Genomic DNA, 27,747 nt, shown 5'->3' with positions numbered 1-27,747 from the left:
TCAGCACCGGTAAAGTTCCGACCTGTGTGTTTGTCCAGTCGATTATGTGACTTATAATATTGGACGTACCATACAGAATGAAAGTGCTGAAAAATGGTAATACTTTCACTGTATCCATTAAGTTATTAGCTAATAAAGAGCAATAATCTAAAAATGCTGGAAATCTGAAATAAAAACAGAAAATGCTAGAAATACACACCAGGTCAGCCAGCATCTGCAGAGAAAAGAGCACATTATTTCAATCAAACCCTCCTTCAGAACTGAAGTGCGAAAGATCGGCAAGCATTTTAACAGAATTGGAAAAAATAGGAGGAGGAGGAGCTCAGAAATGGAGTCAGTAGTTGAATGATGTAACATTTACTTAAAAAAAGCAGGAGGTTGTTCGATGATATAAAAGATTGTCTTAGTCGCGTAATAGGAAGAAGCATTAACAAAATGAAAGACATTCAAACGAACGTACAAATAATTGTCAGTGAAAGCCACACTCAAAGAAAAAAGTAAGAAAATGGGACAATTTTTTTTAAAGACATTGAAATCCTGCATTATGAAATATGTAGGCTTGAAATTGAAGCAGAAACAGCTGGTGAAACACAATGGAATAGATCTTGCTTTTGTGCGAGTGTAAAACGAGTGAAAAATGGGTGATAGCGAATCGCAGCCCATTTTACATCTCTCCCGATTTTTATTTCCATGAACTTCAATTGGGAGAGATGTAAAATGGGCTGCCAAAGGCTATCATCCTTGTTACACTATCACACAAAGTCAAAATTGCCCCCAAACTGTTAATTTGCAACATCTCACCTCGATGCACAGTAATGGTGCTCTGAGTTAGATGCTTCATTGTAACGGTCACACTTTCCTGTCACAAGGCCTGTGGCCGTGAAATTTCCCATTGTAGTGCCGGCCGTTAACAACAGTTTTCTTGAAAAAATGGCAGCCGCCTGCTTCCAGCGTGGGATACGGCGGCAGCACTGCTGTTGCCTGCACTCGCCTCTCCACTGTAAATGTGCAGATCGTGACGTCAATCGGTGTGCAACGCCTGATTTGACGCACGATTACGATTTTGGAATTCACTGCACATCATAACACCCTCTCTTAACCACATATGGAAGAACGTGTATGCAGCAGTTGTAATAGAGACGCTGCCAGTGCTTCTTAAAGGGACACACACATATTTCAGGTATGTTTTGATATCAGGTTGGACTTTTAAAATATTTTATTGAAGTAGTGACTTGGTGCAATACATTTAAAAAGTTGTTAAAGTATGCAAGGAGTGCAAAGAGTCCTTCCGGGGCTGCAACATCAGATGGAGATGAAGCAGAGGTAGCAAAGGGAAAAAGCTGCTCGCAGAGGGAGAGGAAGAAGCTGAAGAGGAGGAAGCAGTAGCGAAAGAAACAAAAGAGGAGGAAGCGGGATGAAGGAGGCAACCCAGACAGCCTCTTTCTGACTGGGATATCCGGGATCGAATATCCCGCGGTACCAGTGAACAAAACCCCAATTCCCCTTTCAACGTTTGTCCCACACCTTACCTTCCCTCTGTTACTGACCATCACAATGTCCTCTTGGCCATAATGCTGAAATAAAAGCCACCACAAAGCAAACTTTGCAATCCAACTTTATCCATATATGCATCCAATGTTAGTTCAAAAATATCAACTCATCACCCATGTACATTTCCTTAACGACTGTATTGTGTGTGTTTTTGCCTATCCTAGTGATGTCACACAGCGCGACTCCAGTGGCTACAGCATGTTTGGTGGAAGGCTGCTGATTTTCAGTGGGGGCCACTGCAGATGGCCTTGCAGGATGACCTTCAGGAGCTGGTGGCTGGGAGTGTCAAATCTAGTGACGGTATTTCTTCTTCTTCTTCACTCTCCTCTCCATCTTCTTGGTCAACCACAGGCTGGCAAGGTTGCATTTCTTGCGTGTGTGAAGTGAGGAAACAAGAGTAGGGTTGTGATGAGGGGAAGGCGGGAAAGCAAGAGCTGTATGCTTACATCATACGCAGCTTGTATATCAGAAGATATTGTGGGATGAGCAGGAAGTGGGACGTGAGAAGGAGGATAAGATATGGGCATCTTGTACGCTCTTAGCCTTACCACAGGCCAAAGGCTCAGCATGGCCCTGCCAAGAATGGTGAGCACGTCTCTTTCTAGGGGATGAGGTGAAGCAAGGTATATGAGGTGTGTCTCATGTTTGGTAGAGATTGTTAGTAGGTGAGTAATGGGGCCGGGGGGGCGGGGGGGAGACGGACACTCATTGAGCAGTATAGAAACATAGAAACATAGAAAATAGGTGCAGGAGTAGGCCATTCGGTCCTTCGAGCCTGCACCACCATTCAATAAGATCATTGCTGATCATTTACCTCAGTATCGCTTTCTTGCTTTTTCTCCATACCCATTGATCCCTTTAACTCCCTCTTGAATATATCCAATGAACTGGCATCAACAATTCTCTGCAGTAGAGAATTCCACAGGTTAACAACTCTCTGAGTGAAGAAGTTTCTCCTCATCTCAGTCCTAAATGGCTTACTGCTTATCATTAGACTGTGTCCCCTGGTTCTGGACTTTCCCAACATCGGGAACATTCTTCCTGCATCTAACCTGTCCAGTCCCCTCAGAAATTTATATGTTTCCATGAGATCCTCTCTCATCCTCCTAAACTCCAGTGAATACAGGCCCAGTCGATCCAGTCTCTCCTCATATGTCAGTCCTGCCATCCCGTGAATCAGTCTGGTGAACCTTCGCTGCACTCCCTCAATAGCAAGAATGTCCTTTCTCAGATTAGGAGACCAAAACAGAACACAATATTCCAGGTGAGGCCTCACCAAGGCCCTGTACAACTGCATTAAGACTTCCCTGCTCCTATATTCAAATCCCCTAGCTATGAAGGCCAACATACCATTTGCCTTCTTTACCGCCTGCTGTACCTGCGTGCCCACTTTCAGTGACTGATGAACCATGACACCCAGGTCTCGTTGCACCTCCCCTTTTCCTAATCAGCCATTCAGATAATATTCTATCTTTGTGTTTTTGCCCCCAAAATGGATAATCTCACATTTATCCACATTATACAGCATCTGCCACGGGTTTGCCCACTCACCTAACCTGTCCAAGTCACCCTGCAGCCTCTTAGCGTCCTCCTCACAGCTCACACTGCACCCAGCTTAATGTCATCTGCAAACTTGGAGATATTACACTCAATTCCTTCATCTAAATCATTAATGTATATTGTAAATAGCTGGGGTCCCAGCACTGAGCCCTGTGGCACCCCACTAGTTACTGCCTGCCATTCTGAGAAGGACCCATTTATCCCTACTCTCTGCTTCCTGTCTGCCAATCAGTTCACTATCCATGTCAATACATTACCCCCGATACCATGTGCTTCAATTTTGCACACCAATCTCTTGTGTGGGACCTTGTCAAAAGCCTTTTGAAAGTCCAAAATACACCACCTCCATTGGTTCTCCCTTGTCCACTCTACTAGTTACATGTTCATAAAATTCTAGAAGATTTGTCAAGCATGAGTTTCCTTTCATAAATCCATGCTGACTTGGACCGATCCTTTCACTGCTTTCCAAATGCATTGCTATATCATCTTTAATAATTGATTCCAACATTTTCCCCACTACTGATGTCAGGCTAAACAGTCTATAATTACCCATTTTCTCTCTCCCTCCCTTTTTAAAAAGTGGTGATACATTAACTACCCTCCAGTCCATAGGAACCAATCCAGAGTTGATAGGCTGTTGGAAAATGATCACCAAGGCATCCACTATTTCTAGGGCCACATCGTTAAGTACTCTGGGATGCAGACTATCAGGCCCCAGGGATTTATTGGCCTTCAATCCCATCAATTTCCCTAACACAATTTCCTGCCTAATGATGATTTCCTTCTGTTCCTCCTTCTCACTGGACCCTCGGTCCCCTCGGATTTCCAGAAGGTTATTTGTGTCTTCCTTCGTGAAAACAGAACCAAAGTATTTGTTCAACTGGTCTGCCATTTCTTTGTTCCCCATTATAAATTCACCTGAATCTGACTGCAATTGACCTATGTTTGTCTTCACTAATCTTATTCTCTTCACATATCTATAGAAGCTTTTGCAGTCGGTTTTTATGTTCCCAGCAAGCTTTCTCTCATACTCTATTTTCCCCCTCCTAAGTAAACCCTTTGTCCTCCTCTGCTAAATTCTAAATTGCACCCAGTCCTCAGTTTTGCTGCTTTTTCTGACCAATTTATATGCCTCTTCCTTGGATTTAACACTATCCTTAATTTCCCTTGTTAGCCACGGTTGAGCTACCTTCCCCATTTTATTTTTACTCCAGACAGAGATGTACAATTGTTGAAGTTCATCCATGTGATCTTTAAATGTTTGCCATTGCCTATCTACCTTCAACCCTTTAAGTATTACTCGCCAGTCTATTCTAGCCAATTCACGTCTCATACCATCGAAGTTTCCTTTCCTTAAGTTCAGGACCTAGTCTCTGAATTAACTATGTCACTCTCCATCTTAATAAAGAATTCTACCATATTATGGTCACACTTCCCCAAGGGGCCTTGCACAACAAGATTGCAAATTAGTCCTTTCTCATTACACATCACCCTGTCTAGGGTGGCCAGCTCTCTGGTTGGTTCCTCGGCATATTGGTCTAGAAAATCATCCCTAATACACTCCAGGAAATCCTCCTCCACCGTATTGCTACCAGCTTGGTTAGCCCAATCTATATATAGATAAAAGTCACTCATGATAACTGCTGTACCTTTATTGCATGCATCCCTAATTTCTTGTTTGATGCTGTCCCCAACCTCACTACTACTGTTTGGTGGTCTGTACACAATTCCCACTTGCAGTTTCTACCCTTTGGTATTCCGCAGCTCCACCCATACAGATTCCACATCATCCAAGCTAATGTCCTTCTTTACTATTGCGTTAATTTCCTCTTTAACCATCAATGCTACCCCATCTCCTTTTCCTTTCTGTCTATCCTTCCTGAATGTTGAATACTCCTGAATGTTGAGTTCCCAGCCTTGGTCACCCTGGAGCCATATCTCCGTGATGCCAATTATATCATATTCATTAATTGCTGCCTGCACAGTTAATTCGTCCACCTTATTACGGATACTCCTCGCATTGAGGCACAGAACCTTCAGGCTTGTCTTTTTAACACACTTTACCCCTTTAGAATTTTGCTGCAATGTGGCCCTTTTTGAGTTTAACTTGGGTTTCTCTGCCCTCCATTTTTACTTTTCTTCTTTCTTTCTTTTGCTTCTGCCCCCATTCTACTTCCCTCTGTCTCCCTGCATAGGTTCCCATCCCCCTGCCATATTAACCCCTCCCCAACAGCACTAGCCAACACTCCCCCAAGGACAATGGTTCCGGTCCTGCCCAGGTGCAGACCGTCCGATTTGTACTGGTCCCATCTCCCCCAGAACCGGTTCCAATTTGAAACCCTTCCTTCTGCACCACTCCTCAAGCCACATATTCATCTGATCTATCCTGCAATTCCTATAATTTGGAGACTCGTGGTGCAGTTGGTTGGAGACAGCCTTTGAAGATGTATTCACTCACCACAGTTCTATAATCTTGAAACTTATTTAGGCATTGGAGCCAGGTGGTGGGGTGACACTGCTGGCAGTGACAGACTCGGTGATCTGGTTCCACATTCTTCTTTCTGGAGGGCCTCCTGGCCCCCTGTGGGTAGAGGAGCTCTCTTCCAGTATTGATCGCATGCACAAAGCTCAAATGCTGTGTGCGAGAGCCTGGGTGCTAATTTCCATGACCTGCTGAGCCATTTATATTAGTGCTGAATCATTTTAATTATTTTTTAAGTGCAGAATGCAGTTCAGCTTTAAGAGCTGAAGATTGCCAAGTTTGGAATGATTTTTAAAATATTTTCTAGAAGGCAGTTGAGCTTTAAGGGCTAGAGACTGCTTTCTAAAATGACAGCCTTGCTTTAAGAGAATGCAGCTTTGATCCAGCGACAGTACAGCGACACGACATTGGGACTTCTGTTGTGCGCAACAGTGTATAGTCAAGGGGCTATAGCGGAGGAGGAACATAATCACAATCACTAAGGAGGTGGTACTCAGTATGATAATGGGACTAAAGGCGGATAAATCCCCTGGACCTGATGGCTTGCATCCTAGGGTCTTACGGGAAGTAGCGTCAGGGAGAGTGGATGCATTGGTTGTAATTTACCAAAATTCTCTGGATTCTGGGAAGGTCCCAACAGATTGGAAAACTCCAAACTGTAATGCCCCTATTTAAAAAAGGAGGCAGACAAAAAGCAGGAAAATATAGACCAGTTAGCCTAACATCTGCAGTTGGGAAAATGTTGGAGTCCATTATTAAAGAAGCAGTAGCAGGACATTTAGAAAAGCATAATGCAGTCAGGCTGTCAGCATGGATTTATGAAGGGGAAGTCATGTTTGACAAATTTACTGGAATTCTTTGAGGATGTAACGAACAGGGTGGATAAAGGGGAATCAGTGGATATGGTGTATTTGGACTTCCAGGAGGCATTTGACAAGGTGCCACATAAAAGGATACTGCACAAGATAAATTTTCATGGGGTTGGGGGTAATATATTAGCATGCATAGAAGATTGGTTAACTAATAGAAAACAGAGAGTCAGGATAAATGGTTCATTCTCTGGTTGGCAATCAGTAACTAGTGGGGTGCCGCAGGGATCAGTGCTGGGACCCCAACTATTTACAATCTATATTAATCACTTGGCTGAAGGGACCGAGTGTAATTTATCCAAGTTTGCTGACGCTACAAAGATGGGAGGAAAAGCAATGTGTGAGGAGGACACAAAAAATTTGCAAAAGGACATAGACAGGATAAGTGAGTGGGTAAAAATTTAGTAGATGAACTTTAATGTTGGAAAGTGTGAGGTTATGCACATTGGCAGAAAAAAATCAAAGAGCAAGTTATTATTTAAATGGAGAAAAATTGCAAAGTGCTGCAGTACAGCGGTACCTGGGGGTACTTATGTATGAAACACAAAAGGTAAGTATGCAGGTACAGCAAGTGATCAGGAAGGCCAATGGAATCTTGGCCTTTATTGCAAAGTGAATGGAGTATAAAAGCAGGGATGTCTTGCTACAGTTATACAGGGTATTGGTGAGGCCACACCTAGAATATTGCGTACAGTTTTGGTTTCCATATTTAAGAAAGGATATACTTGCTTTGGAGGCAGTTCAGAGAAGGATCACTAGGTTGACTCCGGAGATGACGTGGTTGACTTATGAGGAAAGGTTGAGTAGGTTGGACCTCTACTCATTGGAATTCAGAAGAATGAGAGGGGATCTTATTAAAATGTATAAGATTATGAGGGGGTTTGACAAGGTGGATGTAGAGAGGATGTTTCCACTGATGAGGGAGACTAGAACTCGAGGGCATAATCTTAGAATAAGGGGCCACCCATTTAAAACTGAGATGAGAAGGAATTTCTTGAAAGAATTACAGTTTGTAAATCTGTGGAATTCGCTGCCTCAGAGAGCTGTGGAAACGGGGACATTGAATAAATTTAAGACAGAGATAGACAGTTTCTTAACCGATAAGGTAATAAGGGGTTATGGGAGCGGGTGGGGAAGTAGACCTGAGTCCATGATCCGATCAGCCATGATTGTATTAAGAGTGGAGCAGGCTCGAGGGGGCATATGGCCTACTTCTGCTCCTATTTCTTATGTTTTCATGTTCATCACTTGGCTGTCCACTGAAATTATAAAAATTAGCATGCACGAGCAAATCTGGCCACCGTCTGTTTTCAGGCCTTTTCAAATTTCTAGGCCTTTGTTTTTCTACTCCTGGTAAGCCTTTGCAGTGATATACAGAGCTGTATTTTGGTACATGCTGTGGTCTAATGCATTTTATTTTATAGAGATAAGTTTAAGCAAAAATCTCTGAGACATTGTGCCACTGGCCACTCTTGAGATCCGTTGTTTTCATGACCATCTGTTTGCTATGAATATATATTTTTATAAAAGTATTTCACATTGTGCTTTATATTTTCTGTGATCTTAACCGCCTCTTCTATTTTAGCTCTCCTCACCAGTTTCCTAATATCCTTAACTTTATTTTTACAATCATGTCTGTCCTCTGATCTACCTAAACTTTTAATCAAACTCAGTAACTTTTTAAACAATTTGGAAATATTTTTAAACTCTTAAATATTAAGAAACTTTTAAATAACCTTGAAAAATCTGGAAGAAACTTCTTAAAGTATCCCTCGGAAACCCAGCGGACAGCTGACCTTCCCAATGCCTGCCCCCCAACCAAGCCTCGGGCCACCTACCATCAACGGCGCTATTCAGCGCCGAGCTTGCGGCCAACACCTTGCCATAGGCAACTAGGTTTATACAGCAGGACCTGGTCTCCAGTCGTCTTGGACCCCCCCTTGCCACTGGACCAAGACCTTGCTCAGCTAAGCCCGTGTGGTTGCTGGTGTGCAACGGCCACCCCATGTTAAAAGAACTCACGCACAGGCATCTTCCACTTCGTCAATATGAAGTTCAAACCTGGAATGTCAGGACCGTCATGGACAATTCCAACAGCAACAGGCCAGAACGCTGCACCGCCATAGTTGCCCGGGAACTCAGACGCTTTGATATCGACATTGCCGCCCGAAGCGAGACCTGGCGGGCAGGGGAAGGCCAGCTCAAGGAACAAGGTGGAGGTTACACCTTTTTCTGGAAAGGAAAACCAGAGGAAGAACGTCGCCTCCATGGAGTCGGCTTTGCCATCAAAAATGAGCTGGTCGACCACCTCAAAGAATCCCCCTGCGGGGCTAACGAACGCCTCATGACGCTTCGACTCACCCTATCTCAGAACCAGTGCACTACAGTCATCAGTGCGTACGCCCCAACACTTGATGCAACGGATGAGGCTAAAGAGGGTTTTTATTCCAACCCCGAGACATCCCTGTCCTGCAGCCCCATGGGTGACAAACTGATTCTCCTTGGTGACTTTAATGCCAGGGTCGGCAAGGCACAGCCTTCTGGGGAGGCGTGATTGGCAGAGAGGGGGCAGGGAAACCAACTCCAGCGGTACCCTACTCCTGACAAGAGCATGACCTCCTCATCACCAACACCCTGTTCCGCCAGAGGGACAAATACAAGGCATCGTGACAACACCCTTGCTCCAAACACTGGCACCTGCTCGACTATGTCATCATCTGAGCTAGGGATCACAAGGATGTGCGCATCAGACATGCCATGAAAGGAGCTGATGACTGCTGGACGGACCACCGCCTAATCCGATCCATCATCAATATTACCATAGCCCCAAAGCAGAGGGGACAGCAGAAGCAGTGCCGCAAAAAAGTCAATGCCAGGACACTTAAAGACCCAGCTTAGAGAGCCCCTATACAACCAATGCCTCACAGCTAATCTGGCGTGCCTTGATGACCCTGAGATGCTGATTGCCCTCCAGGTCTCTATAACCAGTGCCTGTGAAGAGACACTTGGTCACTCAACCAGAGAACATCAGGACTGGTTTGATGAAAATGATCAGGAGATCCAAGAACTAATAGATCACTAGCGCAGAACATTTCTGAGCCTCAAGCAACAACCCAACTCGGGAGCAGCAAAGCAACATTGCAGACAGCTCAAGGCTGAGGTCCAACAAAAAACCTGGGACCTAAAGAACAGGTGGTGGATGGAGATATAACAACTGTCCGACAGCCATGATATGCGAGGATTCTTCATTGCAGTCAAGGTCACCTACGGTCCAAACTCCCAAGGCCCCACCACACTCCTAGCCAAGAACAGGGAAACACTCATCAAGGACACCGAGGCTATCAGGGCCCACTGGAAGGAGCACTTCGAAGATCTCCGCAATCGAGACTCTGCCTTTGACTCGAGTATTCTAGATTCCATCCTGCAGCATGCAACCTGCCACTACCTCAGTGAAACCCCAACATTGTACAAGGTAGGCAAAGCCATAGGACAGCTTAAAAACAACAAGGCTACGGGTGCGGATGGAATCCCTGCTGAGCCATTGAAGTAAGGAGGAGAAGCGCTGTTGGCACAGATACATGACTTTATTTCTCTCATCTGGAGGGAGGAGAGCATGCCAGGAGATCTCAGAGATGCAGTGATTGTGACCATCTTTAAAAAAGAGGACAAGTCCGACTGCGGCAACTACAGGGGAATCTCCCTGCTCTCAGCCACTGGGAAAGTTGTCGCTAGAGTTCTCCTCAACCGTCTTCTCCCTGTGACCGAGGAGCTCCTCCCGGAGTCACAATGCTGATTTCGTCCCCTACGGGGCATAACGGACATGATTTTTGCAGCACGACAGCTGCAGGAAAAATGCAGGGAGCAGCGCCAGCCCTTATACATGGAATTTTTCAATCTTACAAAGGCCTTTGACACTGTCAATTGTGAGGGTCTATGGAGAGTCCTCATCCATTTCGGATGCCCCCAAAAGCTTGTCAACATCCTTCACCTGCTCCATGACGACATGCAGGCAGGGATCCTTACCAGCGGATCCATTACAGACTGAATCCACATCCGGACCGGGGTCAAACAGTGCTGTGTCATCGCTCCAACCCTCTTCTCAATCTTCCTCGCTGCCATGCTCCACCTCACAGCCAACAAGCTCCCCGCTGGAGTGGAATTAAACTACAGAACCAGTGGGAAGCTGTTTAACCTACGCTGCCTCCAGGCCAGGTCCAAGATCACCCCAACCTCTGTCGTTAAGCTACAGTATGCAGACGTCGCCTGCGTCTGCGCAGATTCTGAGCCTGAACTCCAGGATATAGTCGATGTATTCACTGAGGCATATGAAAGCATGGGCCTTACGCTTAACATCCATAAGACAAAGGTCCTCCACCAGCCTGCCCTCGCTGCACAGCACTGTCCCCCAGTCATCAAGCTTCACGGAGCGGCCCTCGACAGCGTGGACCATTTCCCATACCTCGGGCGCCTCTTATCAACAAGAGCAGACATTGATGCGGAGATTAAACACCGCCTCCAGTTTGCCAGTGCAGCCTTCGGTCTCCGGAGGAAAAGAGTGTTCAAAGTCCAGGCCTTCAAATCTACCACCAAGCTCATGGTGTACAGTGTAAAGTCCTGTCCCTGCAGTACAGTTTCACACGAGGCACATACTGAAGTCAAGGTCACTCAGGACCTGCACCTTTATTACACAGCTCTTGAATGCCACACTTGCCTGAGACCTGTCCTTATATACCTGTCTGGGACAGGTATCCAGTGTCTCCTGCAAGTGCAACCGTGGTGGTAAGGTAAGCTTGTGGTTACAGGTCATCTCTAGTTACAGTCATGTATAGCATGGTAAGATACAGTTAAGTACAGTAGTGTGAGATACATGACATCACCCTCCCCCAAGGTTTATTGTCTTTATAGGGTCAGTCTCTCAGGTGGTCTACGCTCTCGCGTGGAGTGTGTTAATTGTGGTTTAGTTGTTTGCCTTGGTGCCTGTTTTTGTTTCAGTGTGATTGCTGGTATCTCGCCTGGGCTGTCTGTTGCGTTCAGTATGATTGTTGGTGCCTCGCCTGGGCTGTCTGTTGGGAATGCCCTTGTTCCCTCTGTCTGTCCACCAGGTGTGGTGTGAGTTCCACATTGTGGTCTGCCTCTGGTTCAGCAGTGTTGTTGGTAAATCTACTTTTGACTTAGTCTACATGCCTCCAGCAGGTTTGGCCATTGTCCATTTGTACCACCAGTAGCCTGTTTCCTTCCTTGTCTGTTACTGTCCCTGCAAGCCATTTGGGACCCCTGCCATAGTTTAGCACAAACACTTTGTCCCCTATCTCATTCCACCTCCCCCTCGAATTTCGGTCATGGTACTCTGTTAGCTTCCGGCACTTTGCCTCAACGATTTCATGCATGTCTGGGAGGATTAATGAGAGCCTTGTCTTTAAGGTCCGTTTCATTAGTAGTTACGCGAGGGGAACTCCAATCAATGAATGCGGACGAGATCTGTATGCCAGCAGGAGTCGCGACAGGCGGCCCTGCAGCGTGGGACCTTGGATTTTGAGCATGCCTTGTTTAATGATCTGCACTGCTCGCTCCGCCTGGCCGTTGGAGGCCGGCTTGAATGGTGCCATCTTAACGTGATTTATGCCGTGGTCACTCATAAAATCTTGGAATTCTGTGCTGGTGAAGCATGGACCATTATCACTGACCAATATGTCAGGAATTCTGTGCGTTGTGAACATGGTTCCAAGACTCTCCACAGTGGTGGAGGTGGTGCTCGAGTTTAAAATGGTGCACTCGATCCACTTTGAAAATGCATCTACAACTATGAGGAACATTTTGCCCATGAATGGGCCCACATAGTCTACGTGCACCCGCGACCACGGTTTGGTGGGCCAGGGCCAAGGGCTCAGGGGGACCTCCCTGGGGGCATTACTGAGTTGGGCACAAGTGGTGCACCTTCGGACACAGAGCTCCAAGTCCGTGTCAATACCAGGCCACCAGACGTGGAATTTGGCTATGGCCTTCATGAGAACGATCCCCGGGTGCTCGCGGTGGAGCTCACACACAAATGCATCTCTGCCTCGCAGAGGCATAACTACTCGGCTGCCCCACATCAGGCAATCTGCTTGTAGTGACAGCTCATGCATGCACCTATGGAAAGGTTTGATCTCCTCGAGGCAGGCATCGTGAGCCTCTGCCCAGTCACCAGTTAAGACTTTTTACTAGGGATAACGTGGGGTCGCTGGTCGTCCAGGCTCTGATTTGGTGAGCCGTCATGGGCGAACCTGTGGGCTCAAAGGCATTGATTGTCATGACTATCTCACAGTCCTGTTCATCAGACCCTTCCGTGGTTGCCAGGGGTAGCCTGCTAAGTTGTCTGTGCCTGGTCTGTGCCTTATGGTGTAATCGTAGGACGCCAGCATGAGTGCCCACCATTGAATGCGCGCTGAGGCGTTGGCGTTTATTGCCTTGCTCTCGGATAGTAGGGATGTGAGGGGCTTGTGGTCGGTTTCTAATGCGAACTTGGCCCCGAAAAGGTATTGGTGCATCTTTTTGACACCGTACACGCACGCGAGCGCCTCCTTCTCCACCATTCCGTACCCACACCCCACCTGCGAAAGTGACCTGGAGGCATAAGCAATGGGTTGTAATTTACCCGCACTATTGACATGTTGTAAAACGCACCCGACCCCGTGCGCAGACGCATCACATGTGAGAACTAGCTTTTTACCTGGATCAAAGAAAGCCAAAACACTGTTGGAACATAGAAGGTTGCATGCCTTATTGAAGGCGCGTTCCTGGGCGTCCCCCCAAAACCAATCGCACCCCTTTCTGAGTAGCACGTGGAGAGGCTCCAGCAGCATGCTTAAGTTCTGCATAAAGTTCCCAAAGTAATTGAGTAGCCTGAGAAAGGTGTGCAGTTCTGAGACATTTTGGGGCCTGGGTGTCAGGCGAATTGCTTCGGTATTGGACTCTGTTGGGCGGATTCCATCAGCGGCAATCTTTCTGCCCAAAAATTCAACCTCGGGCGCGAGAAACAGGCACTTGAATTTCTTAACTCTTAGGCCTACCCGATCCAATCGCTTTAGTACTTCCTCCAAATTGCGGAGATGGGAGTCGGTGTCCCTGTCCGTGATAAGTATGTCGTCTTGAAATACAACCGTCCCCGGGATGGACTTGAGCAGACTCTCCATGTTGCGCTGGAATATAGCAGCTGCCGACCTGATGCCGAACTACATGAAAAGGCCTCGATGTGTGTTGATGTTGGTGAGTAGCTTGGACTCGTCGGTCAATTCTTGCATCATATATGCAGATGTGAGATCTAGTTTTGAGAAAAGATTTCCTCCAGCCAATGTGGCAAATAAGTCCTCCGTTCTGGGCAGCGGGTATTGGTCCTGTAGGGGGGCTCTGTTTATGGTAGATTTGTAGTCCCCACAGATTCGTACAGATCCATCAGGCTTCATGACTGGGACGATGGAACTTGCCCAGTCGCTAAATTCTACGGGTGAGATAATGCCTTCCCGCAGAAGCCTGTCCAGTTCATGTTCAATCTTTTCCCTCATCACATAGGACACAGCTCTAGCCTTGTGATCGACCGGTCTAGCATCCTGTGTGGTATAGATTTTGACTTTAGCCCCTTTGAAGGTGCCCACACCTGGCTGAAAGAGATGTTCAAATTGATTTAGAACTGTTGAGCAGGAGGTCCGTTCCTCTGACGACATGGCGTGAACATCATCCCATTTCCAGTTTAGTTTTGCCAGCCAGCTTCTACCCAGCAGTGCTGGGAGATCTCCGGGGAAAATCCACAGGGGAAGTCGGTTCACTGTCCCTTTGTGTGTGACCGAGAGCATGGCGCTGCCAAGGACTGGGACGATTTCTTTGATATAGGTCCTTAGTTTGGTATCGACCCTTGTGAGTTTTGGTCTGTCTCTTTTGTGCGGCCATAGTTGTTCAAATTGTTGAGCGCTCATGAGAGATTGACTCGCTCCCGTATCCAGCTCCATGTTGACGGGTATCCCGTTGAGTCGGACCCTCATCGTTATTGGAGGCATCTTGTTGTAGGAGCAGTGGCCATTGATCGTGTTGACCCACTGTACATCAGTGTCCCGGGTACTGTCCCCACCATCTTCTGGTCCGCTTTCCGACCCTTCCGATTCGTATACCAGCCGAGCTGCCCTTTTTCTGCACATGCGGGCCAGGTGCCCTGTATAATCGCAGTTTCTACAAACAGCATGCTGAAATTGACATCTCCTTGATGAGTCCCTTCCTCCACATCTCCAACACAGACCGCTTCCATTGTTTCCAAAGGATGAGCTGCGTCTGGCTGATCTCTCTTGAGCTTCTCTCAGTTTGTAGTTGATTGCTCGCATTGTGGGTTGATGAGGTGTGAACGGCCGTTCATGTGGCCCTTGATGGCTTCTGGCGCCACTGCCTGCTGTTGACGGCCTGCTCTCCTGCCTTTGTCTGTGTGTGGGGGTAGCGGCTTGCTGTGAACCCCTTGTTCCGATGTTTCGTTAGTTGTCGTACCTGCAGTGTAGATCAACCTCGTCTCTTCTTCTCCTGCCAGGAATGTCTGTGCAACCAGTGCTGCTGCCTCTAGGGTCAGGTTCTTGGTCTCTATGAGCTTTCGGAATATGTCTGCATGGCCTATTCCTTCAATAAAAAAGTCTCTCAGTACTTCTCTCCTTAGTTCATCGGAGAACTCACATAAGCTAGCCAACCTCCGAAGTTCCGCCATGAAGTCGGGTATGCTCTGGCCCACACAGTATCTGTAGTTGTAGAACCTGTGTCTGGCCATGTGTCGGCTGCTCGCTGGCTTCAGGTGGTCTCTTACCAGTGTGCTCAACTCCTCAAACGACTTGCTTGCTGGTTTCTCGGGTGCCAGCAGGTCCTTCATTAAGGCATATGTTTTCGAGCCACAGCTGGTCAAGAGATGGGCTCTTCTCTTGTCTGCCTTATCGTCGTCTAACCAGTCTTTGGTTACAAAGCTTTGCTGGAGTCTTTCTATAAAGTCCTCCCAATTATCTCCCACATTGTATTTTTCATCTGAGCCGTTGGTCGCCATTCTGTGGATTCTGTAATCCTGCAACTCGTCGCCACTGTAAAGTCCTGTCCCTGCAGTACAGTTTCACATGAGCACATACTGAAGTCAAGATCACTCAGGACCTGCACCTTTATTACACAGCTCTCGAATGCCACACTTGCCTGAGACCTGTCCTTATATACCTGTCTGGGATAGGTATCCAGTGTTTCCTGCAAGTGCACCCCTGGTGGTAAGGTAAGCTTGTGGTTACAGGTCATCTCTAGTTACAGTCATGTATAGCATGGTAAGATACAGTTATGTACAGTAGTGTGAGATACATGACATACAGGGCTGTAGTAATACCCGTGCTCCTGTATGGATCAGAGGCATGGACGATGTACAGGAGACACCTCAAGTCACTGGAGATATATCACCAACGATGTCTCTGCAAGATCCTGAAAATCCCCTGGGAGGACAGGCGCACTAACATCAGTGTCCTCATCCAGGCTAACATCCCCAACATTGAAGCACTGACCACACTTGATCAGCTTTGCTCGGCAAGCCACATAGTTCGCATGCCGGACATGAGACTCCCTACGCAAATGTTCCTTCACGGAAAACGACCCAAAGGTGGGTAGCAGAAACATTACAAGGACACCCTCAAAGCCTCCCTAATAAAGTGCGACATCACTACTGACACCTGGGAGTCCTTGGCCGAAGACCGCCTTAGTTGGAGAAAGTGCATCTGGGAGGATGTTGAGCTCTTCAAATCTCAACGCCGAGAGCGTGAATAGGTCAAGCGTAGGCAGCGGAAGGAGCTTGCGGTAAACCAGTCCCACACATCCCTTCCCTTGGCGAATTTCTGTCCCACCTGTGACAGAGTCTGTGGCTCTCGTATTGGATTGTTCAGCCACCAAAGAACTCACTTCAGGAATGGAAGCAAGTCTTCCTTACTTCTGAGGGACTGCCTATGATGAGATTTATGCTTGAGAAAAGTTCCTTTTTGCTCAATAAAATACATTTTGAGAAGCATAATATTGTGAACAGGAGAAACCTAGAAGATTAGACTTGTGAAAGGGTTTGCTTCAAAAGTATAATTTATAATATGTGATGTGATATGCTCCTCCTGTACCATGTGGGAACTCGGGGACACTTCCGGTGTCCCTGACGACTACGTGTGTGGGAAGTGTATCCGCCTCGAGCTCTTGACGGTCCGCGTTGCGGAATTGGAGCTGAAGGTGGATTCACTCTGGAGCATCCACGATGCTGAGAATGACGTGAGTATCACGTGTAGTGAGTTGGTCTTACCGCAGGAGAAGGGTCCACAGCCAGATAGGGAATGGAAGACCAACAGGAAGAGCAGTGCAAGAAAGATAGTGCAGGAGTCCCCTGTGGTCATCCCCCTGCAAAACAGATACACTGCTTTGAGTACTGTTGGGGAGGATGACTCATCAGGGGAGGGCAGCAGCAGCCAAGTTCATGGCACCGTAGGTGGCTCTGCTGCAAAGGAGGGCAGGAAAAAGAGTGGGAGCGCGATAGTGATAGGGGATTCGATGGTGAGGGGAATAGATAGGCGTTTCTGCGGACGCAACCGAGACTCCAGGATGGTATGTTGCCTCCCTGGTGCAAGGGTCAAGGATGTCTCGGAGCGGGTGCAGGACATTCTGAAATGGGAGGGAGAACAGCCAGTTGTCGTGGTGCACATTGGTATCAACGACATAGGTAAAAAAAGGGATGAGGTCCTACGAAAAGAATTTAAGGAGCTAGGAGCTAAATTAAAAAGTAGGACCTCAAAAGTAGTAATCTCGGGATTGCTACCAGTGCCACGTGCTACTCAGAGTAGGAATCGCAGGATAGCGCAGATGAATACATGGCTTGAGCAGTGGTGCAGCAGGGAGGGATTCAAATTCTTGGGGCATTGGAACCGGTTCTGGGGGAGGTGGGACCAGTACAAACCGGACGGTCTGCACCTGGGCAGGTCCGGAACCAATGTCCTAGGGGGAGTGTTTGCTAGTGCTGTTGGGGAGGAGTTAAACTAATATTGCAGGGGGATGGGAACCTATACAGGGAGACAGAGGGAGACAAAAAGGAGGCAAAAGCAAAAGACAGAAAGGAGATGAGGAAAAGTGGAGGGCAGAGAAACCCAAGGCAAAGAACAAAAAGGGCCACTGTACAGCAAAATTCTAAAAGGACAAAGGGTGTTAAAAAAGCAAGCCTGAAGGCTTTGTGTCTTAATGCAAGGAGTATCCGCAATAAGGTGGATGAATTAATTGTGCAAATAGATGTTAACAAATATGATGTGATTGGGATTACGGAGACGTGGCTCCAGGATGATCAAGGCTGGGAACTCAACATCCAGGGGTATTCAACATTCAGGAAGGATAGAATAAAAGGAAAAGGAGGTGGGGTAGCATTGCTGGTTAAAGAGGAGATTAATGCAATAGTTAGGAAAGACATTAGCTTGGATGATGTGGAATCTATATGGGTAGAGCTGCAGAACACTAAAGGGCAAAAATCGTTAGTGGGAGTTGTGTACAGACCTCCAAACAGTAGTAGTGATGTTGGGGAGGGCATCAAACAGGAAATTAGAAGTGCATGCAATAAAGGTGCAGCAGTTATAATGGGTGACTTTAATATGCACATAGATTGGGCTAGCCAAACTGGAAGCAATACGGTGGAGGAGGATTTCCTGGAATGCATAAGGGATGGTTTTCTAGACCAATATGTCGAGGAACCAACTAGGGGGGAGGCCATCTTAGACTGGGTGTTGTGTAATGAGAGAGGATTAATTAGCAATCTCATTGTGCGAGGCCCCTTGGGGAAGAGTGACCATAATATGGTGGAATTCTGCATTAGGATGGAGAATGAAACAGTTAATTCAGAGACCATGGTCCAGAACTTAAAGAAGGGTAACTTTGAAGGTATGAGGCATGAATTGGCTAAGATAGATTGGCTAATGATACTTAAGGGGTTGACTGTGGATGGGCAATGGCAGACATTTAGAGAACGCATGGATGAATTACAACAATTGTACATTCCTGTCTGGCGTAAAAATAAAAAAGGGAAGGTGGCTCAACCGTGGCTATCTAGGGAAATCAGGGATAGTATTAAAGCCAAGGAAGTGGCATACAAATTGGCCAGAAATAGCAGCGAACCTGGGGACTGGGAGAAATTTAGAACTCAGCAGAGGAGGACAAAGGGTTTGATTAGGGTAGGGAAAATGGAGTACGAGAAGAAGCTTGCAGGGAACATTAAGGCGGATTGCAAAAGTTTCTATAGGTATGTAAAGAGAAAGAGGTTAGTAAAGACAAACGTAGGTCCCCTGCAGTCAGAATCAGGGGAAGTCATAACGGGGAACAAAGAAATGGCAGACCAATTGAACAAGTACTTTGGTTCAGTATTCACTAAGGAGGACACAAACAACCTTCCGGATATAAAAGTGGTCAGAGGGTCTATTAAGGAGGAGGAACTGAGGGAAATCTTTATTAGTCGGGAAATTGTGTTGGGGAAATTGATGGGATTGAGGGCCGATAAATCCCCAGGGCCTGATGGACTGCATCCCAGAGTACTTAAGGAGGTGGCCTTGGAAATAGCGGACGCATTGACAGTCATTTTCCAACATTCCATTGACTCTGGATCAGTTCCTATCGAGTGGAGGGTAGCCAATGTAACCCCACTTTTTAAAAAAGGAGGGAGAGAGAAAGCAGGGAATTATAGACCGGTCAGCCTGACCTCAGTAGTGGGTAAAATGATGGAATCAATTATTAAGGATGTCATAGCAGCGCATTTGGAAAATGGTGACATGATAGGTCCAAGTCAGCATGGATTTGTAAAAGGGAGATCATGCTTGACAAATCTTCTGGAATTTTTTGAGGATGTTTCCAATAAAGTGGACAAAGGAGTACCAGTTGATGTGGTATATTTGGACTTTCAGAAGGCTTTCGACAAGGTCCCACACAGGAGATTAATGTGCAAAGTTAAAGCACATGGGATTGGGGGTAGTGTGCTGACGTGGATTGAGAACTGGTTGTCAGACAGGAAGCAAAGAGTAGGAGTAAATGGGTACTTTTCGGAATGGCAGGCAGTGACTAGTGGGGTACCGCAGGGTTCTGTGCTGGGGCCCCAGCTGTTTACATTGTACATTAATGATTTAGACGAGGGGATTAAATGTAGTATCTCCAAATTTGCGGATGACACTAAGTTGGGTGGCAGTGTGAGCTGCGAGGAGGATGCTATGAGGCTACAGAGTGACTTGGATAGGTTAGGTGAGTGGGCAAATGCGTGGCAGATGAAGTATAATGTGGATAAATGTGAGGTTATCCACTTTGGTGGTAAAAACAGAGAGACAGACTATTATCTGAATGGTGACAGATTAGGAAAAGGGAAGGTGCAACGAGACCTGGGTGTCATGGTACATCAGTCATTGAAGGTTGGCATGCAGGTACAGCAGGCGGTTAAGAAAGCAAATGGCATGTTGGCCTTCATAGCGAGGGGATTTGAGTACAGGGGCAGGGAGGTGTTGCTACAGTTGTACAGGGCCTTGGTGAGGCCACACCTGGAGTATTGTGTACAGTTTTGGTCTCCTAACTTGAGGAAGGACATACTTGCTGTTGAGGGAGTGCAGCGAAGATTCACCAGACTGATTCCCGGGATGGTGGGACTGACCTATCAAGAAAGACTGAATCAACTGGGCTTGTATTCACTGGAGTTCAGAAGAGTGAGAGGGGACCTCATAGAAACGTTTAAAATTCTGACGGGTTTGGACAGGTTGGATGCAGGAAGAATGTTCCCAATGTTGGGGAAGTCCAGAACCAGGGGTCACAGTCTAAGGATAAGGGGTAAGCCATTTAGGACCGAGATAAGGAGAAACTTCTTCACCCAGAGAGTGGTGAACCTGTGGAATTCTCTACCACAGGAAGTAGTTGAGGCCAATTCACTAAATATATTCAAAAGGGAGTTAGATGAAGTCCTTACTACTCGGGGGATCAAGGGGTATGGCGTGAAAGCAGGAAGTGGGTACTGAAGTTTCATGTTCAGCCATGAACTCGTTGACTGGCGGTGCAGGCTAGAAGGGCTGAATGGCCTGCTCCTGCACCTATTTTCTATGTTTCTATGTTTCTATAAATAAAATGGCCTAAAAGAGTCCCATTTTGGGGGAGCAAAGTGACCTCCTAAGCCTCCAATATGATTGTCGCTCCCATTCTAAGCTAGAAGTGTGCTACTTGCCGTATTAGCAAATGCCAAAAAATCAGTGTCCAGTGCCAACACCTGAAACAGATATTAGGGGCCAAAATTGCCCTGTTTTACGACTCCTGTTAGCACCTCCGAGGTGGGAAACTGTTCTCACCCAGGAGAGGGTGCTACCGGCTCCTGTGAAATTGCTTGGGAGTTAGTGGAGGTGCTAACACGGTCGCACCGCACCCCACCGGTAGCACCCCGGGCCGCCACACAACCGGCGATGACGTCATCACCGCACTCAGCGACCCCTTAGTGCCACACGCCAACTCCTTCACGCCCTGTGGCAGAAATTGGCCAGCACCCCACGAGGCTGCCGCGAACGGTGTCAATGCCAGTCTCACGGGCCACAAACCAGATTTGTTGGTCCTGAGGCAGCCAGCACCAGGCTACCTGTAATTCTAGATTACAGGCTAGAAATTCTTGTTAAACTACAATGATGGTGGATCTTCAGCAGGGAAGGACTTCTGGCTGCTACTCTGGAACACCAATGAACCATCCGAAATCCTGAGTTTGGCATCATACCTCCCTCTGTGGGGAAGTTGAATGTCGGAGCCTTATTTTGCTAAAACTGACGAGCTGCACACAAATTCAAACTTTATTTTGGATAACTGCCATTTGACATACTTGTGGGCCCCACTTCCACCAGGATCTGATCTTTAGTTACTGTGTAAGCCTGGATCATGCAAGTGCACAGCGCTGGGCATACTGAAGTGGAAATATTGGGAATTTTAGAAGATGATTGCCCTGAAAATCACGGTCCCGTAAAGGACCGTTACTGCCCATTTGCGGCAGCCATTCATCATAATCAAATGGCCGCCGCTTTGGGCTCAACTGGCCGCCCCGACATAGATTCGACCTGGGAGGTTTAGCTGCGGTGTGAGCCACCACCGCGCTTGACCGACTCTCGCTAACCGCGCACCGCTGCCGCTACGCCCCCGGACCCATTTTCACCATGAAGAAGCTGGCCCTTCAGCTGACGGTGCCCCTTCCAGGTTGTAGGGCCGGTGCACAGTGTCAGAGATTTTGGAACCGGTTTAGGTCGATGATGGCAGCTGAGTTGGCAGCAGAGAAGTCCGATAAGAGATCAGCGAGCTCCGGGCGGGGCGAGACCCCAGTGCCAGGTCCGTATTGCTCAGCAACAAGCCCAGGAGCCTCTTCAATGAACTGGAGAAAGAGAGAGGGGGAGAGAGAGGGAAGGGAGCAGAAGAGTAAGGAGAAAGAGATAAAATTGAGGAAAGGGACTGAGAAACAGAAAGAGAAAAATTGATGGGAAAGAGATAAATAAATAGGAATAGAGATAGAGAAAAGGGGGAATTAAAAACTAGAGAGGGAGAGAGAAATAGAGATCCTGAGATTCACAGAGAGAAAACGGAAATCTCAATCCAGGGGCTCAGACTGGAAACGTCGCCCCAGCTCAGTATTCCACGCAGTAACAAATGGGAATCTGTTCAACCTCCGCGACATCTAAGGTCATCCCATCCTCTGTTATCGAACTACAGACGTCGTCAACACCTACACCGAGGCATATGAAAGCATAGGCCTTACCCTAAACATCCGTAAGACAAAGAACATAAGAACATAAGAACAGAAGAAATAGGAGCAGAAGTAGGCCATATGGCCCCTCAAGCCTGTTCCGCCATTCAATAAGATCATGGCTGATCTGATCCTGGACTCAGTTCCACTTCCCTGCCCACTTCCCATAACCCCTTATTCATTTATCGTTTAAGAAACTGTCTATTTCTATCTTAAATTTATTCAATGTCCCAGCTTCCACAGATCTTTGAGGCAGCGAATTCCACAGATTTACAACCATCTGAGAGAATAAATTTCTCCTCATCTCTGTTTTAAATGGGCGGCCCCTTATTCTAAGATCATGCTCTCTAGTTCTAGTCTCCCCTTTCAATGGAAACATCCTCTCTGCATCCACCTTGTCAAGCCCCCTCAGAATCTTATCCATTTCGATAAGATCACCTCTCATTCTTCTGAATTCAAATGAGTAGAGGCCCAACCTACTCAACCTTTCCTCATAAGTCAACCCCCTCATCCCCGGAATCAACTGCGTGAACTGCCTCCAAAGCAAGTATATCCTTTTGTAAATATGGAAACCAAAACTGCATGCAGTATTCCAGGTGTGGCCTCACCAATATCTTATATAGGTGTAGCAAGACTTCCCTGCTTTTATACTCCATCCCTTTGCAATAAAAGCTAAGATCACTTGCTGTACCTGCATACTATCCTTTTGTGTTTCGTGCACAAGTACCCCCAGGTCCTGCTGTACTGCAGCACTTTGCAATCTTTCTCTATTTAAATAATAACTTGCTCTTTGATTTTTTTTGCCAGTGCATAACCTCACACTTTCCAACATTATACTCCATCTGCCAAATGTTTTCCCACTCACTTAGCCTGTCTATGTCCTTTTGCAGATTTTTTGTGTCCTCCTCACACATTGCTTTTCCTCCCATCTTTGTATTGTCAGCAAACTTTGTTACATTACACTAAGTCCCTTCTTCCAAGTCATTAATATAGATTGTAAATAGTTGGGGGTCCCAGCATTGATCCCTGTGGTACCCCACTAGTTACTGGTTTCCAAGCAGAGAATGAACCATTTATCCTGACTCTCTGTTCTCTGGTAGTTAGCCAGTCCTCTATCCATGCTAATATATTACCCCCAACCCTGCGAACTTTTATCTTGTGCAGTAACCTTTAAGGTGGCACCTTGTCAAATGGTTGGTTCGGTTACACACTGCTTAAGGAACCCGTCCCTTATGCTCACTCTGAACTCGTCCTCAAGGCTACCCTGACCAATTTGATTTGTCCAATCAATATGGAGGTTAAAATCACCCATGATTATTGCTGTTCCCTACTTACAAGCCCTCACTATTTCCTGGTTTATGCTCCGACCAGCAGAGTTGCTACTGTTAGGGGGCCTTTCGACTAAGCTGACCAGTGACTTTTTCCTGTTATTGTTCCTTATCTCCACCCAAACTGTTTCAACACCCTTATCATTTGAGCCAACATCATTTCTCACTATTGCAGTGATTCCAACCTTTATCAATAGAGCTACGCCACCTCCTTTTCCTTTCTGTCTGTCCTTCCAGATTGTCAAGTACCCCTGAATATTTAATTCCCAGTCCTGGTCACCTTGCAACCACGTCTCTGTAATGGCTATCAGATCATACCCAAAGGTCCTCTGCCAACCTGAGTCTGGTTATCAAAATCTACTGTGAGGCCTTGGACAACGTGGACCATTTTCCATACTTCGGGAGCCTACTGTCAGCAAGGGCAGACATCAAAGACGAGATCCAACACCGCCTTCAGTGTGCCAGCGCAGCCTTTGGTTGCCTGAGGAAGGGAGTGTTTGAAGACCAGGACCTCAAATCTGGCACCAAGCTTATGGTCTACAGAGCAGTGGTGATACCTGTCCTCCTATGTGGCTCAGAGACGTGAACTATATACAGCAGACACCTCAAAGCACTGGAGAAGCACCACCAATGCTGCCTCCGCAAGATCCTGAAAATCCATTGGGAGGAGAGACCCACCAACATCAGTGTTCTCGCCCAGGCCAACATCCCCAGCATCAAAGCACTGACCACGCTCAATCAGCTCCGCGTTGTCCTCATGCCCGACATGAGACTCCCAAAGCAAGTGCTCTTCTTGGAGCCTCAACATGGCAGACGAGCCCCAGGTGGGCAGAGGAAATGCTTCAAGGATACCCTCAAAGCCTCCTTGATAAAGTGCAACACCCCAACCGACACTTGAGAGTCCCTGGCCCAAGGCCGCCCAAAGTGGAGGAAGAACATCCGGGAGGGTGCTGAGCACCTCGAGTCTCATTGCCGAGAGCAACCAGAACCTAAGCGCAGACAACGGAAGGAGTGTGCGTCAACCCAGACTCCCCACCCACCATTTCCTTCAACCACTGTTTTCCCCACCTGTGACAGAGACTGTAATTCCTGTATTGACTGTTCAGCCACCTGAGAACTCACTTTTAGAGTTGAAGCAAGTCATCCTCGACTCTGAGGGACTGCCTATGATGATGATGATGCTCACCTCACATTATACAGCAGCTCAGATATAGCTGTAATAAATAAAGATTTCGTACACAATCAATATAGCTACAAACAACTACCAGAACAGTAAACAGTGCAGAAAAATAACATATAAACATCATTTACCTCCCTTGTGCATTTCCTTATAACCCCTCTTACTGCGACTTCGCCTCAGTGTTTCCACTGCGGCTGACTCATGGGTCTGGGAAGGCTGCTGTCTTCCCTGTGTGCAAGCTGCAGATGTCCTTCTAGGATGCCCTCGAGCAGCTTTGGGCGTGGACGGGCCGGCTGGAGACTGGTGAATACCCTTCTGGGAGGGTTCAGTCTGACGTGGCTCGGGCGAGGCCATGCGTGGAGGCATTGGCGGAGTGACAGGTCTGGGGCCAGGAATGCTGTGAGCCGGAGTGAACGCATCATCCCTATCCTGGCCTGAGGAGCCTGAATAACTCACCAGGGGCGGCACAATACCACCACCACCAATCTGAGGGAGCTCAGGTCTCTGCTGTGGCACCACATCGGAAGGTCCCCCGTGGCCCGTGGTGGACCCAGCCACGAAAGCAACACTGAGGTCTCTGGGGGCATCCAGCTGAGACTGCATGCGAGCAGCCACAGTCTGAAAGCTACCAGATATGACAGCACTTAGACGCTCCGTCGACTCTTGCAGAGCCGCGGCCATCCTCTCCAAAGCAGCACTGATACGCTCATTCCCTCACGCCTGTGCTGCAATGGTAGCTGCCACATCACCCTAAGGATGAATTTCCCATGGGAATAATGCCCCAATTAAGATTGCAAATTTCAGCTTTGTAGGGCTAATGAGACTAGAACATTTTTTTGTGGTCAAAAAGCAGAATTTTGATCCAATGGCCGCCGCAAACTTTGTGACACTAATTGGGGAAAAAATATCTTAACACCACCAGCTTTCTGGCTGCACTGAATTTCGGCTCCGATGTCATCCCACCATCCCGTCTCTTCTGATGAGGTCGTAATGGGGGAGGGGACAAATGTAAGAAGCGTCCACTCTGCAGTGGCATTAGGCAGAGTACCAAGGAACGTGCCCAGGAAACTAATCCTGTTCCAAATTCCAGTCGACATGCTACCATTGTCCGTGATTGTCATCACCCTCATCCCCCAACCCCCAAGCGCTGGAATTTCAGGTCTGAATATGTTGATAACCATGAAGTAACGGCAACTTTTCCTTAACTGTATCTTACTGTCTACACTGCCAACCATGTTTATTATAACAAAGAAAATTATAAACACTTCCTGGGGAATTTTCCAGGCATATATTATATTCTTCACCAAGATTTACCCAGGACAGCTCAAGATTCCTTTAATTGGGTTCCTCGCATTTCTGAAAATAATCTCAAGCTCCTCCCTCTCCCTTTTTCTGCAGGCAGAATGTGAAGAAACCGACCCAGTATACACATCATCCAGTGGGCAAATCCAGAAGCCGCACCACCTCATGGAAACCACACTCCTCAACTCGAATTGATTAGCTTGTGTATGACAGCAGCCTTATACTTAATTATTTACTGCGTGTACAAAACATATTGGAGATTAGCTGTGCACTTACGAAGAGTGCACTGTAAATCAACCTGACTCTCTCAATCACCTAGTATATTGAAGATCTCCACACAAAGATTGATGATCCATACTGGACACATTAGTGTGCAATGTTAATGATTGCACAGATTTATTCTAAACATTTAGCTGAGTCAGACACCAAAGTCATATTTTTATTTCATATCAATTGGTGCCCCGGTCTTGTATATTAGTCACATTATGTGAAAGGCCCCAGGTGATTTTATCCTTTGATCTCAGTGAGGCATATGGTTCTCTTTTTTGGAATAGAATTAAATGCTCTTTTTTCATAGATTTTAACAGCCCATAATTAAAATGGTGGGAGAAAATGTTGCTATGGAAATTTGGTGCACCATAATTTTGTTAGTAGGAATTATAATCAGAACACAACTATAATAATGACCCTTTCACATTTCTCAAACAACAAATGAGTCAGTTGTATAAATGCTTGTAATTTTATTAATCCAACTGTGAAGTGCATAAAACCTAATGGCTCAGCAGCAGATTCTAAAACCCATTTCCATGACCAGGTCAAGGGTTTTTATGATAATCCAACAGCTTCATGGTCACAGTTACTGACACCAGTTTTTGAGTTCCAGATTGTTTTTAACTGGATTCACATTGTCAAACGGGCATGGTGCGATTTGGAACGCACATTCTCTGGATTATTAATTAAAGTTTCTCGATTACAGATTCACTACCATAAACACTACACTACACTATTCCCATGACGAAATAGCACACCAACATAAAGCAAGAAAATAACTATAAAGTAACAGAGCAGGGTGTACATGGAGAGCAAGTTCAATCAAAGTTATAGATATTTTACAACAATGCTGTACTCGCATAGAGTAATGAGTGAATTTATTTCCACGGGCCTGATATATGTCATGCTTCTGTTTAAAGGCAATACTCACAGATAACAGGAGAGTGTGGTGTGGGACAGGCAATGAGCCTTCCTAGGCAAACACACTCACTGAATGGGAATGTGAAATTGTGGAATTAATAGGTTGGGGAGTTCTGAAAGGCATGGGGGCTGATAAGGTTGTAAGAGTAAAATATTTATATTGATGAAGCAGCTTACCAAGTTGAAACCATTGCCGGAATTTTCTTTGGGGAGGCAGGTTGAGGGCGGGGGGCCTCCGAGACGGGCGCGATACCTGGGAACCCAGGAGGCCGACTTTACCAGCAGGGCCTGATTTGAATGTGAGGCCTCAGTTTCCCACCTGCAGCCAGCCAGCTTGAGAGGCTCTCTGGCTGTGGGCGAGTAGTGCTCAGTTGTGAGGAGTTGGTCCAGGGGAGGGATCGCAGCAGGGGGGCTGGGAATCGTCGGTGGGCGTGAGGGGCAGGGGGGGGCGGTGGGAATCAGGAAGGAGGGTCAGCAAGTGATGGGGAGAGGGGTACAATCAGGCAGGGGGA

General features: G+C 46.9%; 1 long non-coding RNA gene across 1 annotated transcript; it reads left to right on the top strand.

The window, feature by feature from the left end:
* Window positions 1-27,569, top strand: LOC139232676 (uncharacterized). Its single transcript, XR_011588068.1, has 3 exons — window positions 1-96; window positions 1,716-1,851; window positions 26,141-27,569. It is a non-coding gene; the product is annotated as an uncharacterized lncRNA (long non-coding RNA).
* The last annotated feature ends 178 nt before the right edge of the window (window positions 27,570-27,747 follow it).

This window comes from Pristiophorus japonicus, chromosome 2, assembly GCF_044704955.1.
Source record: "Pristiophorus japonicus isolate sPriJap1 chromosome 2, sPriJap1.hap1, whole genome shotgun sequence".
Taxonomy (NCBI): domain Eukaryota; kingdom Metazoa; phylum Chordata; class Chondrichthyes; family Pristiophoridae; genus Pristiophorus; species Pristiophorus japonicus.
This window is presented reverse-complemented; position numbering and strand designations above follow the sequence as displayed.